This window comes from Pteronotus mesoamericanus, unplaced genomic scaffold (genome assembly GCF_021234165.1).
Source record: "Pteronotus mesoamericanus isolate MK-2021 breed Mesoamerican mustached bat unplaced genomic scaffold, CSHL_Meso_final contig_40, whole genome shotgun sequence".
Classification (NCBI taxonomy): domain Eukaryota; kingdom Metazoa; phylum Chordata; class Mammalia; order Chiroptera; family Mormoopidae; genus Pteronotus; species Pteronotus mesoamericanus.
This window is the reverse complement of record NW_026555150.1, coordinates 2,152,575-2,170,258: the sequence shown is the minus strand read 5'-3', so window position 1 is coordinate 2,170,258 and position 17,684 is coordinate 2,152,575.

The following is a 17,684-nucleotide window of genomic DNA, read 5'->3' as shown; positions in this document are numbered from 1 at the left end:
GGACTATGAATGGACTCTAGAAACTTAGAAAAATCCACAGCTGAAGATCAGCAAGAAAAGAGGAGCTGTCTCATAGCTGCACGGAAGTGAATTCTGCCAACAATCTGAATCGTCCTGGAAGCGGTGAATTCGGCCAACAATCTGAATCATCCTGGAAGCGGATTCTCCCCTAAAGCTCCAGAAAAGCTAATGGTCAACACCTTGATTTTGGTTTTGTTAGACACTAAGCAGAATACTCAGCCAAGCCCACCTGGCCCCTTACCTTACAGAACTGTCAGAAAATAAATGGTTGTTGTTTATCCACTTTAGTGATACTTTGTTACAACGGTGATAGAAAAAAACACAGCAGTCATTTATATGGACACTAGATACTCCATTTAGCCACTGCTTCCTCACCATGTGCTACAATAATTATTTACCAGGACTTCTCCTAACTTCTGTTTATGCTCATCAGAATGGATCATAACAAATAAAATTTCTTTCCCATACAATTTAGGTAAATATCTGGAACCTAATAAAAATAGTCTAGTCCATTTTTCTCTTGTTTTTACATCTTTTTTATTTTGAAATGTATTTAAGGTTAAAGAAAAGTTGCCAAGATAGTTTCATTAAAGGATCTTTTGAAATGTATCTTGAAGGCTTAGTAGGAATTTGAGGATTGGTGTATTTGTTACACATATCACATAATCTATAGAACATACTGAACAGTGGTATTAAGAAGCTTTAAATTGGCCTAAACATGGCTGGATAAAAGAGCACTATTTCACTTTTGTAAGTCAGGGTACATTGCAATGGCAGTGGCAACCTCACCAGCGCTCTGCTATTCCATTAGAAAAAGAATTTTAAAAAAAGGGATCATGAAAGGTGAAATATTAATAAATATATTTAAATTGCTTAAAATGTAAATAAAAAGGAAAACAAATAAAGGATATAAATATGTAGACTTAATTCTCTTTAAGTATGTGGAAATTTTATAGAAGGAATATAAACTGCTCATGTTTATTTAATAGTTTAAGTTGCTGTTTCATAATATATGTTTCCATCATTTTAGCACATTGAAAAATTGCAGTAACTTCCATTTGGTTAAATATGGAAGGCTAATGTGGAATAAGTAAAAACAGAGGTCACACATTATGTGTTTCTACATTAACAATGGACATATAACTCTTTGTTTTTACTTTTTAGCTCCAGGAGCAACCCTACTGTCTCTGTAGCTTTCCTTACAGGCAGAGGCAAAAAGACATTAACAATGGTCTCTTAATGGTAACCTTTCTTCTCATCTCCATGATTGAGAATAGGGCTATATAAGATGCTAAATAATGCCTAATAGATGATTTTGGCTTTGGCATGGGGAAAAGAAAGTAAAAAGTTAGGGTCATGGATGTGGAAAGGTGAAGGGAGAAGAGTGTTGACAAGTTTCCAATTTATAGTAGGGAAGAGATTGGTTATGTCCTTAAAAAGGACATAAAAGAAAGAATAAACAAGTGGGACCTCATCAAAATAAGAAGCTTCTGCATGGCAAAAGAAAACATCAGCAAAATGAAAAGGGAGCCAACCATTTGGGAAAATATATTTGCTAATGATACATCAGATAGAGGTTTGATCTCCAAGATATATAAAGAACTCACTCGACTCCACTCCAAGAAGACAAACGGTCCAATCAAAAAATGGGCAAAGGACCTGGGCAGATGCTTTTCTAAGGAGGAGATACAGAGGGCCCACAGGCATTTGAAAGGATGCTCAGCATCCTTAGCCATCAGAGAAATGCAGATCAAAACCACCATGAGGTACCACCTCACACCGGTCAGAATGGCCATCATAAACAGATCCACAAACAACAGGTGCTGGCGAGGCTGTGGAGAAAAGGGAACCCTTGTCCACTGTTGGTGGGAATGCAGACTGGTGCAGCCACTATGGAAAGCAGTGTGGAATTTCCTCAAAAAGCTGAAAATGGAACTGCCTTTTGATCCAGCGATTCCCCTGCTGGGACTATACCCTGAGAACACCAAAACGCCAATACAAAAGAACCTATGCACCCCAATGTTCATAGCAGCCCCATTGACAATAGCCAAGTGTTGGAAGCAACCTAAATGCCCATGAGTAGATGATTGGATCAAAAAATAATGGTACATATACACAATGGAGTACTACGCAGCAGAAAGAAAAAAAGAAGTACTAAACTTTGCGACAGCATGGATGGAACTGGAGAGCATCATGCTAAGCGAAATAAGCCAGGGGGTGAAAGACAAATACCATATGATCTCACCTATAAGCGGAACCTAACCAACAATGCAAAGATACAGGGAAAATATGACCAGCAACATTGAAAGGAAAAGAAATCAACAGAGACAAGAGAGAAGGGGGGGCAGGGAAGGGGAAGGGAAGGGGAAAGTCAAGGAACAGATAGCAAGGACTCATGGACAAAACCAAAGGGGAAGAGCTGAGAGAGGGAAGGTGGGAGGGGGCAAGGGAAAGAGGTGGGGGGGAGGCAGAGACAAATGTATTTAAAAAGTAAATAAAAAATAATTTAAAAAAAAAAAGAATTGGCTGCTGGGTCAGGCAGAAAAACCTGTTTGACTATTTTTAACTTAGTGGTTTTCATTAAAAAAGATGTCCTGGCTAAAAGATAATATTGACTAATATCCAGAAACAAAGGGTAACTATTAGCAAACTTAGGGTCAATTAGGATCATGTTTATAGTTCTTTTTTGTAAAATAACCATTTGCATAAACTGTACTCAGATAATACATACTTTCTTCTTGAAGTATCTGATTCTGTGAAAAATTGATTAAAACTGGATGTTCTTCAGGAAATGGAAGTATGCAATACATTTGTGTTAGTAAAATCCATGTTTTTAAAACTGATAGTCATGACTACCTGTAATAACGGAAAAGCATAAATTTAAACAAACACATAATTATACTAGGTGACAGAAAAATAAACAGGACTCTACCTCTTAGTAAGTTTGTCTTATCAATTTTTTTCTCAAGTTCTGTCTTGATGTGGGACAGCTATGTCTCTAGGTATACCACATTGCAAGTGTTCATTCTGACATTACTTTCCTGAAGATTTGAAAATAAGTTCCCTCACCTAGTCTCTTTATTCCCCTTAATTATTAACTCAGCTTAACCAAGTGGGATCCATGGTGATGAGAGAAGGAGAAATTTGAAGATCAAGTAATAAAGAAAACCTCCTTTCTTTTTCTGAATTGTACCTTAAGTACAAGTGCATTGGGGACTACTGGGGAAGGCTGCCAAAGTAGTTTAAGAAAGAAGATTTAAAATTCAACTTGAAACTTGATTTTTTTGTTTGCCTCTTCCCTGGAGATGCTTTACAAGCATATCATTGTTTGCTGTGAATTTTCAGAGATGTTCAGATAGCCTAGAGCCTCCTAAGTACTTCAGCAAGTCCACCATCCAGTTCCTAAGGTTCCAGAATTTTCAGAAATATTTCAATTTCTTTGACGTTGCATTCCTGAGTAACTTCTTTGCTCTGGCACCTTCTCCATTGTAGATCTATTTAGTATGCATAACTTTACAGTTTCTGTCAGGCTATAACCATGATGTCACAAATCAGCCCATACATCTAGAATGTAAGAAGGGAGAAGTGGATCTTGAACTCTAATGGACAAACTGAAATGTAAATGAACTATTTTCTTCAGTGGTAAGGAAACCGATGGAAAAACAGATGAAATAATGACAAAACAAAAACAAAGGCAGATTGTCCATATGTTTATTTAAATAGTACCCTCTGCCCCTGAATGATTCTATTTTTTTCCTCTACTGTCTACTTGATAGAGATGTACATTTATTACCAGATGTGCGGGCAATGGAGAATTAGGTCAATGGAGGAAAGCAGAAAATGCTATGTGATGAAGAGGTGAAAGGAAGATCTACATCAATTAAAAAGAAAAAAAAAACAAGTCAACAAGCAGAGCAAGGAAGAAACTGAGAACATTTCACATAGTGCTACGGAAATTAATATACTGAGATTTAGAACAAGTTATCATCGGTTGGGAAATTAGCAGAAACCTAGGGCAAAAAGCACAAACAAAACCAGTATACCTTGAGGCAACTAGATGAAAGTGCTAGACTAGAGCCTTTGACAGGACTGGCCTGAGGCCAAAACGTGTTTGATCTGTTTTATTTTGTTCTCCTTCTTCTTGAAATTTCTTGTCCTATGTCTTATCCTGGGGGCCAGTCTCTCCTACTGATTACAGTGAGCTAATGTAGTAAAGAAATTTAAACAAATTCATAATGACAAATTACAGATGTTAGTGGGAAGAACACTGGCTTTGATGTCAGGTAGACCTGAGCTTAGAACCCAATTCTTAGATGTGTGGTCTTGGATAGCTTTCTTTCTTTTTTTTGTTTTGGAATTAAATATATATGTTTAATGGAGAAAGAGCACTTCTCAAAAATTCTACATCCAGACAAAATGTCACTCACTTCTAAAGACAACAGAAATATATTATCAGGTATTTAAGGGCTCAAAAAATATACAAACCATGTATACTAAAGTAAAGATAAAGTGCATGGAACCATATTTCAGTCATAGAAAGGTTAAGTAAGACCAAAAAAAACCCCTCATGAACATGCAAGTTGTGCTATGAAAGAAATGGGAAGGATTATTGCCATTACTTAATCTCAGAATTATATCCAAATAGTTGCTAAAATAGCTTTCTTAAAATATCTTAATGTGTTTTTTTTTTCCAAATTTGAATTAATTAGTTTTATTCCTCACCTGAGAAAAATATCAATCAGTTGCCTCTCGTATGCACTCAGACTGGAGATCAAATATGCAACCTAGATATGTGTCCTGACCGGAAATTGAACCCGTAATCTTTTGGTGTACAGGACAATGTTCTAACCAACTGAGCAACCCAGCCAAGCATCTTAATGTGCTTTTAAAATGGGAATAATCATGTTAATCACACTTATTTGCTCACTTTGAAGATGAAATTAATGTCTATAAAGCACTTAGAAGGGTATTTTTGATATACTAGATGCTTAATAAATGGAGAAGCTCTTTTCCACTCAGTATAGTCTTCTTCTCAAGACTATATTTATAATTACATATGAATCTTAAATTCATTATACAAAAAGAATAGTAAGTAGATTTCAAGGGCCAGGGTTGAGCCTTTTGTGTCATTATGATTTCTAACATTTGTAAAGTTTATATAATGTACTAGGTCTCTTGTTAAGGCTATAATATACAATTTCACTTAATCCTCACAAAAAACCTATGAGATAGATGCCATTACTATATACATTTTAAGAAAGAGGAAACTAGGGCACAAAGAGGTTATAAGTAACTTATAACTGTGGCCAAGATCACAGAGCTAGAAAGTTAAACAGCCAAGGTTCTAATGTTCTACTGAAATACGGTGATATGAGACTCTTCATGGTACTTACAGAGAAAAAAATTCCTGCAAAAGGTCACCAAAGTGCTAAATATTTACATTTGGTGAATGACTACTGTACTCCTGCTCAGATGATCCAATCCACAAATTAAGATGTCAAGGGTTAAAGCCCATTATTGACAAAAATAGCTACCATTTGTTGAGTACCTTCTGTATGCCAGGCATCATGCATGTACTCTATATACATGGATATATTTGTTACTTACAGAAATTGTGTAGTATGACATTAATTTTATTTCTATTTCACAGATGAAAACTCAGAGGGTTAGAGAAGTCAAGTAGCTTGCTCAGGATTACAGGGTTAAGAAGCTGTAACACTAGAATGCAAACCCCTGGATGTCTTCTATTAGGCTGTGTCAAGGACTATGCATTTTTACTACATATACTTTTGCAGGGAAGACAGTTCTGAGCACTACTTGCTAAGCTGGGAAGTTCAAATCCAACTTTTAAAGTCATTTTTCATCAGGGCTAACTTGTACTAATCAGTGGAGGTATTCACTTAAAAGTAGCACATTGGAAGTAATGGCTTTAATGTTTTCAAAGGTAGGAAGGAATTTTGTGAGGGCCTCTTTCTTCTTTATTTTTTGCCTTTTATTTTTCTTTGAGTCATAGTGCAGGCAAGTTTCACTGAGAACCGACTATAATCTAGTTCCATTTCTAGTGATAATAAAATATCTAGTATAATGATTTACAGGGAAAGATTTAGGTCCTACATTTTTGCTTGATTTTGAAAATTTGTTTATTGAGATTTTGAATAGAATTTTCAGTAATTATTGCAATGTAATAAATGTACACTAAGTTAAAATTTAACTCATGCCTCAATATAACTCATAGGGATTGAAGGACTACATGGTGCCTAAAGCTGTGTTAAGCATTTAGAATTCAATTATGAGAAGAATAGGTTGTGTTCGTACTCTCACAAAGCTTACAGGTTAGCAATAACACCTGTCAGATTCTACTTTTTATTCTCTCATTCATTCGCCAGGTATTTATTGAGCATGTGCTATGTGCCAGGCATTGTGTTAGAAACTGTGGATAAAAACAAATATCACTTAATACATATGAACTACTTACTATGTGATTAGCACTGTTTTAAGTACATTGCATGTAGTAACTCATGTAATCATCCTATTAACTTTGAAATAGATTCAATTATTATTATCTCACTTTATAAGTGAGAAAACTAAGACACTTGCAGGTCAAATGATCTGCTGAAGGTCAAAGAGGTGGAGCCTGGCAGTTATTTTAGCCTGCATTCATAGCTACTACATTAAACTGCTTACAACAGTAAATTGTCTCTGCCTTTATGGAGCTCATAGCACAGCAAAATAGCCTAAAATTTTAAACCAAACAGTTGCAATACAGTGTTTTCTATAATATAGGACTTACAAGGTATGTGCAGAAAGTATCGAGCCATGCCCTATGAAAAAATAGAAACATTTTTTGAAGAAAATACAAGATACAAGAAACATTGCACATAGGACAATGACGCCTCAGTCTCCTTCAAAGTAGGCACCTTGGGACGTTACACAGTTCTCCCAGTCTCCATCAGCAGCCCTGTCATAGTTTCTTGAATCTCATCGATGGTCTGACATCTGTTCCCTTTCAAAGGTGATTTTAGTTTTAGGAAGCCAGAAGTTGTAGGGCACCAAATCTGGGCTGTAGTGGTGGGGGCAGGGCTGAGTCACCTGGGTGATTTCAGTTTCACGTAAAAAAATCTACATGAGAATGTGACACATGAGCAAGTGTGTTGTCATGATGAAGCTGTCAATCACCAGTTGCACATAGCTGTGGCTTTCTGAATCATCCAAATAGTTTCTGTGGAAGAATGTTCAAGCTTCATGAAAATCTGATGCAGACCTGTTACTCTGTTCACTCAATCATTTTGAATACATGGCCACAAAGTGCACAGCTCACTCAAAGAGGCCTCAACCACCCCCACTGACTAGTATAGTGAAGTTATCATTGATCCTGCATGTACATTCCATTCCACTCTCCTTAACTACCAGGTTACATCGACATTGGCAAACCCTTCTCATTATCTTAACAATGACTGGACATTTTTCCCCGTGGACAGACCTCCTATAGGCTGCCATGAGGGTATGTTTGTTTTAGGGCTACCTAACATAGTTTAGAGAGTTTTGAAATGAATACCTAAGTTGACATATGAAGAATGAGTGTGAATTATCAAGACAAAGGGAGAAATAAGATGGATGTGTGAGCAGAAAGCAAGAGGAGGCTCATAGGGAAGAATGCTTCAGACAAAGGGAACAACTTGTTCAAAGAGAAGTTAAATTATTATAAATAGTAATAAAATTTAGTGTTGTTGGAAAGAAGGAATTACTTGAGGCTAGAGAATTAGGTATTAGACCATGCAGGTTTCTTTAGCTCATGTTAAGATATTTCGGGAAACAAGATGGCGGAGGAGTGAGTGGAAGTCACACTGACCTCCTCCCGAGACCAACCAGGAATTACAACTGAGTTGGGGAGAAATTACCCGGAACAAACAACTGAAAAATAATGAGAGAGGAGCCTTGTAACCTCGAAGACAGAAGAATCGGCTTTAGTGCAATCTAACTGGTAAGGAGTGCGGTATAGACCTGAGAAGGCGGGCGGGGTGCCCATGGGCGGTAGCACCAGAAGGATATTGAAACAGCCAATTGGATCCCCCTGAAAATAGTGTGGTCTAAACCAAAAGGGGGGGTCTCTAGGCAATCAAAGGACCCAATAGGCAAACCCCCAGGTGGGAATCCACCCCGTCTAATGCTATCTAAGCTGCCTTCTGAGTGCAGAGTGGCAGCCACAGACAGTATATCCCTGGCTAAAGGGGGCTCAGAGAGGTCTGGCGACACTTGAGGAGAGAATGGGTGTGGAGGCTTTGGGGAGAGAACGGAGAGAGTAGCCGGCGGGATCACAGTGTGGACTCCTTCCCCATATGCACCAGCATGAGGGGACCCAATAACCCTGCCCCCAGGGGGGACTCTGCCCCACCCTGAGCTGTCTAAGGCAGCCTGATGAGTGCAGAGTGAATAGATTAACAGCTGAAAGATAGCCACAGACAGTAGACTAACAGAAATCTCGAAGGGACTGCCTAAGGTCAGACAGAGACGACATCTGACATCATCAGAGGAGATCCCAAAAGTAAAAACGGTGGTTTCAAACCATGGAAGTTCACAGCACAGAGTCAGGAAATCAAGACAGATTAACTTAAGAATCAGAAGCAAAAGAGAAGAGTCTCACAAATAATGGGAAGACAAAGAAACACCCTGCAATTGAGCAGAAAGGAGGAATCCACACAAAGAACTAAATGAAACAGAGACAAGTAAACTGTCAGATATCGAGTACTAAACAATGGCACTAAGGAAGCTCAATGAGCTCAGTGAGTTCAGAGAGAATTACAAAAATTGCAGGGAACTACAAGGAACTCACTTCAAACTTTATCAGCATGAAAAAATACATAGAAACTATCCATAAGAGGAAAGAGGAAATGAAGAATACAATTTCTGAATTGAAGAACACAGTAGAAGGAATCAAAAGCAGGCTCGATGAAGCTGAGGACCAAATCAACAAGCTGGAAGGCAAGGTAGAAAAAAACTCCCAGAAAGAGCAAGAAAATGAAAAAAGACTCAAAAAAGAATGAAGATAATTGAGGGAAATGCAGGACAACCTGAAATGTAATAACACCTGTATAATAGGGATAGAAGGAGAAGAAGAGGAGCAAGGAATAGAGAATCTGTTTGAAGAAGTCATGATGGAAAACTTCCCCAATTGGAGCAGAGAAAAAGTTGCGCGAGACCAGGAAGCACAGAGGGTCCCATTAAAAGGAACCCAAGGAGGCCCACTCCAAGACACATCATCGTTAAAATGGCACATATCAAAGACAAACAGAGAATCCTAAAGGCAGCAAGGGAGAAACAGGTAGTAACATGAAATAGAGCCCCAATACAGCTGGCAGGTGACTTCTCAACAGCCCACTCTGCCCCCAAATTTTCCAAAGCCCAGGGTAAGTGGCTGCAAATAAAAATTCATGCATTGTCCCTTTAAACAGCTCTTTGCATCTCCAGCCACCTTTCTGTCGCAGAGAGCCATCCTGCTGCTTTTCGCAGCTGGCTGTTATCTGTGTATTTTTTGGGCTCTGGTGCTGTAGGCTGGAGATCCCCCTTATGGTTTAGATCTTGCTCTTCTCAGGGGGTTCCAACTGGCCATTTCAGTATCCCTCTGGTTCTGGCACCTGTGGGTGCCTCACCTGCCTTCTTGAGTGTCTACTGCACTCCTTACCAGTTAGGTTGTACTAAAGCAGATTATTCTGTCTGTCCAAGGTTATAAGTCTTCTCTCTCTCTATTGTTCAGTTGTTTGTTCCAGGTGATTTCTCCACAATTTAGTTGTAATTCCAGATTGGTCCTGGGAGCAAGTCAGTGTGACTTCCATTCATTCCTCCACCATTCTTCCTCATTTTTAAAATAATTTCTTAAGTGATAGTGGAGAGAATGGAATGACAGGTCAGGAATGCCAGTGAGAAAGTTGTTTTCACAATCAACAGCTGAATAAATGATATACATGCAATGTTACCATTTGCTTGTTAATTTCCTATTTTAATAGTTACCCAAACTTTCTGGTTTCTGTGGTCCTAAATTTTCCTATACTCCAAAAGTACATATAACCAGCATGCTTGATATATTTTTAGCTAAAGATGTAATTCTAGTCATTGCTTCAGAAAGGAAGAATGAACAGGCAGTTTATCCTTGTAGTTATTTCTATTTACATTTTTAATTTAGAAAAAAATAATTTGAGAATTGAATAAAATACTTTATAGTAAACACTTTTTTTCAGGAAGTATTAATCTCATTATACAGGTAAAGTTCCTGAGGCATAAGCGAGTATGAAACAGTTAGTATAAGACAGAGCTAGTACTCAAGTCTGGTCTTCTCCTTGTTTTATCCCTTTGACTCAAGATAAAATATTGTGTGGCGATTATATTTGTTCACTGATGAAAGGCAAAATATATAATTCATATAACTGTATAAGAACTGCTTGAATTCCATAGCGCAGGTCAAATATTGTACCTTCAATAAATATATAATATAGCTTAACAATGGTATCTTTGATATGTCCCTAAAAAGTAACTGGGCCTTCTGGAATCTAGATGAGAATAGGTGAAAAAATATATAATTGTCTTGTATTCAATTCACTTGGCTGAATAGAGATATATAAAGACCTTATCCACTGTTCATAGCAATTTATGTATTCTTATTATGTTGCTGGAGGCTCTATGTTGAAAGATTGCTTTGCCGTGACTAGTACAACATTCAGTTTGGGAAGACTTTATACCTGAACTCAAGTTATTCCATAGTTTATCATAATTATTGCAACACATATTTACACAGACACACACATACAGAAACACTTTACAATTCAAACTTGCTGCTGCTTAGTGTTAACAGTAAAACATCTGCAAAAAAGAACAAATTAAGTGAGGGAATGTAGGATATTCTTTCGGACCTGAAAATTCAGAGAGTAAACACTCTTATAAAGCAGAGACAGCTAGTCTAAAGTTTCTTACTTACCCACAAATACTTACAAGGCATATCTTGACCACTACCTGTGTCTGGCAACTGACAGTGCTGAAGCTACATGGGAATGTCTCCTTTAAGGACAAATAGACTCATTCATGCTGCTTTGTGCCTAAAGCAATCTTTGTGTCATCTATGCCCTCAGCAACTTATCAACACCACACTAGCTATCAGAATAACAGTGACAGAGATGTAAAAGTAGACTGTTCTTTAGGAGTGTAATCAATTTCACTGTGGGTCAACTTGTTCCCTGCATAACTGTTCTTTCTCTCTCTTTACATTTTACAAACTTAAGAGCTCAGCACTTCTTTTTTTTTTTTTTCCTGAGAGCCATAGGAATCAATAGGGTATAATATAAAAAGCTTAGAATTAGAAGTTCTGCCTCTGCTATGAGTGACATTTAGATGTCATTCAATCTTTCAGAGCCTCTGTCTTCAGTCTCATTATATGTAAAAATAGAATAATAATTACTGCCCCACAGAGTTATTGAAACATGTGCAACTTGTAAATGTTAAATCACTATAGTTACTCAGATTCACTAGGACTCAGCTTCCCCATCTAGAAAACAAATGTGTTGGAAAGGTCAACTTCTAAATGTACTTACAACTCTTACCACATGACCATCCTAAATATCATACATTTATTTTGTTTTATAAAAATATTTTCTCAAATTATTTTTAATTCAAAAGTGAATACTCAATAATGTGATAATATGTGCTGATGGTCCATAGTTCTAGGGGAAAGTAGATCACAAGTAGAAACAGGATGATGAAATGTCAAAATAAAACAAAACAAAAATCCTTGTAAGTAAATGCAAACAAGTGACTTACATATTTCAGTACAATAGGGTTAGAGGTAATGAAATTGAGAACAAAGAAAGAAGGAAAAGAAAAAAATCTCTTCCCTCCCAAGGGTTTTCTGTAAGAACTAAGTAGATGTATCTCAGGATGAAAGGAAGAAAAATGTACAATGTCAGGCAGATGATAGTTATGTATCAGTCCCTACTACAGTAACAGAGGCTCAAATAGGCTAGCAGGATATTGAATAGAAGTCAGTGGAGATAGATTCTGCCAGGCCAAAATACCCTAAGGACAGACTTTTCAGCCACAGCCTGAGTAGCACAGTAGTGATTCTGTGTGATAAATGGCAACTTCACTGGCATGAGGATTAGCTGTTATATGTCACCTTGGTGAGTAGCTGTAGGATTCATATCTGCCAGGGAAACATAGGCAACTGACACTGAATGAGATGGATTCTTGCCTTGCCATTTGCTATGAGGATCTGTGGATAGTGGAGGAAGTTCTGTGTGATACTTATTGAAAGAATTTAAAAGAGCAGTGATGCAAAATACATCCGTTGAATTAATATTTATTGTGAACCTGTTATGTGCTTGGTTCTTGGGGTATAGCACTGAACAAGAGCCCTCTTCTCATGATTCTTACATTCTAGCGTGTGAAAAACAACAGCAAAGTATGCAATAAGTAAAATATATAGTACATTAGTTGCTGATAGGTGATATGGAGGAAAATAAAGCAGAGAGGGAATAGGCAGTGTTTGTTGGGTGGGTTGTGGATTTATAATTTTACATAGGGTGGTAAGGATTGGTCTAACTGAGAAAACTGCATTTGAGAAAAGATGTAAATAAAGTGAAATTAGCTATTTTGATATCTTGGGATGTAAAATTTTAGGCAATTACAATAGGAAATACAAAGAGACTTACATTAGGCATGTGACTGGACTGGTATATTCAAGTAATAATGAGAACATCAATGTAGGTATATTGAAGAAAGCATGGCAGATAGTAGTAATAAAAAAGATCAAATGGGAGATTAAGTAGTATTAATAGGCCATTGTATAGATGTTAACCTTTAATATAGGTGAGATGAAAGGGAAAGGGTGTTGAAGGTCTGGGTGAAAAAGGCGAGGGGATTTAGAAGGTACAGATTGGTAGTTACAAAATATGGTAGTTATGAAGATATAAAGTACAGCATAGGAAGTATAGTCAATAATATTGAAATAATTATGCATGGTTACAAGTTAGTACTGGAACTATCAGTGGGATCACGTTGTAAAGTATATGATTGTCTAACCACTATGCTGTGCACCTGAAACTAGTACAAAATATTATTAAATGTAAACTGTAATTGAAAAATAAAATTTAAAAAAGAACATAATTCTCCCCCCCCACCAAAAAAAGAAAGGGGATTGGAGATTTCTAAGCAAAGCAGTGATACTACATAATTTATATTTTAAAAGTATAAATTGTTGTGTTATCAATAGATTGAAGGGAAGTGAGAGGAAACTGTGGGATCAATTAGGAAATTACTTCAACAATCCAGGTGAAGGGGTGATGATTTGTGGACTAAGGTAGCAGTGATAGAAGCGGTGAGAAGTAATTGAATTCTGGATATATTTTAAATGTGGAACTATTACAATTTTCAAACAAATTTGATGTGAGGATGTTAAGAAAGATGGGTCAAGGATAACGAAGGATTTTCACCTTGTGAATAGAAGAACGTACTGGTAAGTAACAGACAAGAAAGAGTGTGGGGGAAAAGTTTTAAGGGGATGACCATGGTTCAGTTTTGGGCTTATTAAGCTTTAAAATCAGAGATATCAAATAAACAATTCTTCATATAGGTTTAGTTTTAAGGGAGAGGTCCAGCCTAGAGATATAAATTAATGAATCATTAGCATATTGTCTGGATGAGATCACCCAAAGCAGAAAAGTTCATGTAGAAAAGATAAGATGTATATAGACAACTGTCTGAGGCAATGTAACATTAAAGGATCAGAAAACTAAAGTATACATTAGTTAAGTAAAGAGTTATTCTAATATGTAATTGCTAAATGTCTTAAGCAAATAGAAGTTTATATCTTTATGTAAATTCCAAAAATGGTGCTACTTGGTTGGGGGAAGCTTTTCCCCAGAGACTAACAGTGTTTCCACTATCCTTAATTACTTGGCTTCCTAGGTCAAAATCACAGCATTATACTTCATCATAATGTCTCAGGTGGTAGAAGAGAAATGAATTTGGAGGATTGTAAGTGAGAATACTTTATAGGCTAAGTTTGAAATATGAGCACATAATTCGTGCTCATTTTCCATTAGAAAAACTCATTTCTGCAGTTACACTGAACTGCAAGGATGCTGAGAAAAGTACTCAAGGTGTGTGCCAAGAAAGAAGAAGAAATGGGTTTAATGAACATCTGGCCAGCCTCTGTCACCAGTTGAGCGGTCAGTGAAATAGGGAGTGTGGCATCTGGAATAAAATTAATTTTTTTTTCCTGGAAGGGGAGAGTGATTAATATGATACATACAAATTAACTATTGGATTTAGCAAAGCGTAGGTCAATACAAATCTTACCAAGAGAAATTTTGACAGAGTAGGGGTGGAGAAAGTCCAACTGGAAGAGGTTATAGAGAGAATGAAAGAAGAGTAATTGGACACAATGTGAATAATAAATTATTTTGTAAATTCTCTTTAGTAACTTCAACCAGCAATGCTTACCTACATCTTCAAATTGTACATAAGTAGTTATACAAAAGAAAAACATGTTCCTAAGCTTTACATAGTGAAGATGAAGATTGTGGACAAGTGTCCTGACTACCTGAACAAGGTGGTGTCCAGCCAGACCTTCAAATATGAATTAAAGCTAGTGCCAAGAGAATAATGTCACCAAGATGGTGGAGTAAGAGACCCCCGCCTCCACCTTTTGATTTGCAGAACAAAAGGAGAGGGAGAAAGGAACAGGAAGCTTATTTAAACACATAATGGCTGATAACTTCCCACAACTGGGGAGAGATTTAAACATCTAAGTATATGAAACTAATAGGTCACCCCAAAATATCAATTCAAAATTATTTTCTCCAAAACAAATTATAATAAAACTGTCTAAAACAAAATATAAAAAGAGAGTTTTAAAAGCGGCAAGAGACTAATATTATTCAATCAAAATACTTAAGGTGGCTGAGTGGATAAGAAAATGAGACTCACACATATATTGCCTATAAGAGATCCACTTCAGATCAAAAGACACACACAGACTGAAAGTAAAGACATGGAAAATGATATTTCATGAAAATAGAAATTTTAAAAATCCAGTAATAATACTTACACCAGACAAAATAGACTTTAAAATAAAGGCAATAGGATATAACAAGAGACAAAGAAGGATCCATTGGTTCTACCTCAGGCTTTTTATCTGAGGAGCCTCAAGATCTGGTTTGAGGAGGCATGCATCCCTGTGTTCATTGCAGCATTGACCAGCATTCACAATGACCAGGACATAGAAGAGCTTGGGTATCTATCACTGTACAAGTGGGTGGGGAGGATATGGTACATGTCTGCAGTGGAATGTTACTCAGGCATAAAGAGAGTTAAGGTCTTGCTCCTTGCGATGGCATCGATGAACCTAGAGGGTATTGTGCTGGGTGAAGTGACTCTGCTGGGGAAGAATGGATACCACGTGAATTTATTTATATGTGGAATCTAGAGAACAAGATAAACTAACAGAACAGAAATGGGCTCATAAGAGACAGTATAGGAGATATACTCAATACTATTGCAATAACTATGCATGATGCCAGGTGGGTACTATTATCAGGGTGATCACTTTATAAGTTAAGTCAATATCTAAAAACTATGTTTATACCTGAAACTAGCATAATATTACATGTTAACTGTCATTGAAAAAAATAAAAAAAAATAAAAGGAGCAAGAGAAAAATATTATACAAGGGAACCCCCATAAAGTTATCAGTGGATTTTTCAGCAGTGACTTTGCAGGACAGGAAAGATTAGGATGGTGTAATCAAAGTGCTGAAAAAAACTGTATACAAAGAATACTTTACCCAACAAAACTGTCCTTTAGAAATGAAGATAACATGAAGATTTTTCCAAACAAATAAAATCTGAGGGAATTTATCACAACTAGATCTGCCTTAAAAGAAATGCTGAAAAAAATTTATTCAAGCTAGCAATAAAAGGCATTAACTTGAAAATATGTTAAATGAACAATAGACTGATAAAGACAAATATATACTCAAATTCAGAATAATCTAATAATGTAATATTGTGGTATTAACCACTTAGCTCTATTATAAAGGTGGAAAAGTTATCAAAAATAGCTATAATAATTTGTTAAAAGATACTTAATATAAAATGTAAATTGTGATGTCAAAAATATAAAATGTGGGAGAAAGGAATAAAAGGCTAGAGTTTGTGTATGCAATCAAAGATAGGTTGTTAAAATAGACTGTTATATCTGTATGTTTGAAGTCATATTCAGGGTAAACACAAAACAAAATCTATAGTAAACACATGTAAGATAAGGAGAACAGAATTAAAGTATACCACTACAGAAAATCATCAATTCACAAAGGAAGAGAACAAAAAAGAAAGTAACAAAGAAACTACAAAACATCCAGAAAGTATTAAGAAAATTACATAGTAAGTTCTTGGCTATTAGTATTTACTTTAAATGTAAATGGAATATATTCTCCATTCAAAATCCATACAGTGTCTAAATGAATACAAAATAGAACCCTACTAAATGCTACCTACAAGAGCTCACTGTAGCTTCAAGGACACAAATAGTCTCAAAATAAAAAGATGGAAAAAGGTATTTCACACAAATGGATATAAAAAGAAAGCAGAGTAGCCATACTTACATCAGTCAAAATAGACTTCAAGTTAAAACCTGTAACATGAGTCAAAGGTAATATAATGATAAAGGGGCCAATTCATGAAGAAGATGTAATAATTGTAAATATATATGTACTCAACATCAGAGCATCTAAATATATAAAGCAAATACTAAGAAATCTAAAGGGAGTGATTCACAGACAATACAATAATAAAATGGAAATTCAACAATCACCTTTGAACAATGGATAAATCATCTAGACAGAAAATTAATATGCAAACATTGGACTTGAGGTATAGAACAATGGGGCTAACAGACACATATACAATATTAATCCAACAGCAACAAAATAAGCAGTCTTCCAAAGTGCACGATGGACATTCCTCAAGACAGATATCATCTTAGGTCATAAATATTTTTTTCATTAATTATTATGTGTTTCAATTTTTTAAAAATTATTTTAATTTATTTCTTTTTTTTCAATACAGACGTTTTAATTAAAAAAACACACTGAGTCAATTTAAAAAACGTAAGAGCTTATGAATTACATTACAATTTCTTTTTTTTCTTTTTTTAATTTTATTTTAATTTATTTTTTCAAATACATTTGTCTCTGCCTCCCTCCCACCACTTTCCCTTGCCCCCTCCCTCCTTCCATCCCTCAGCTCTTCCCTTAGATTTTGTCCAAGAGTCCTTGCTATATGTTCTTTGACTTTCCCCTTCCCTTCCTTTTTCCCGCCCCCCCTCCTTCCCTGTTGTCTCTGTTGATTTCTTTTCCTTTCAGTGTTGCTGGTCTTATTTTCCTTACATCTTTGTATTGTTGGTTAGGTTCTGCTTATAGGTGAGATCATATGGTATTTCTCTTTCGCCCTCTGGCTTATTATGCTTAGCATAATGCTCTGCAGTTGAATCCTTGCTGTCACGAAGTTTAGTAGTTCTTTTTTTCTTTCTGCTGCGTAGTATTCCATTGTTTTTGATCCAATCACCTACTGATGGGAATTTAGGTGGCTTCCAACACTTGACTATTGTCAATTGTGCTGCTA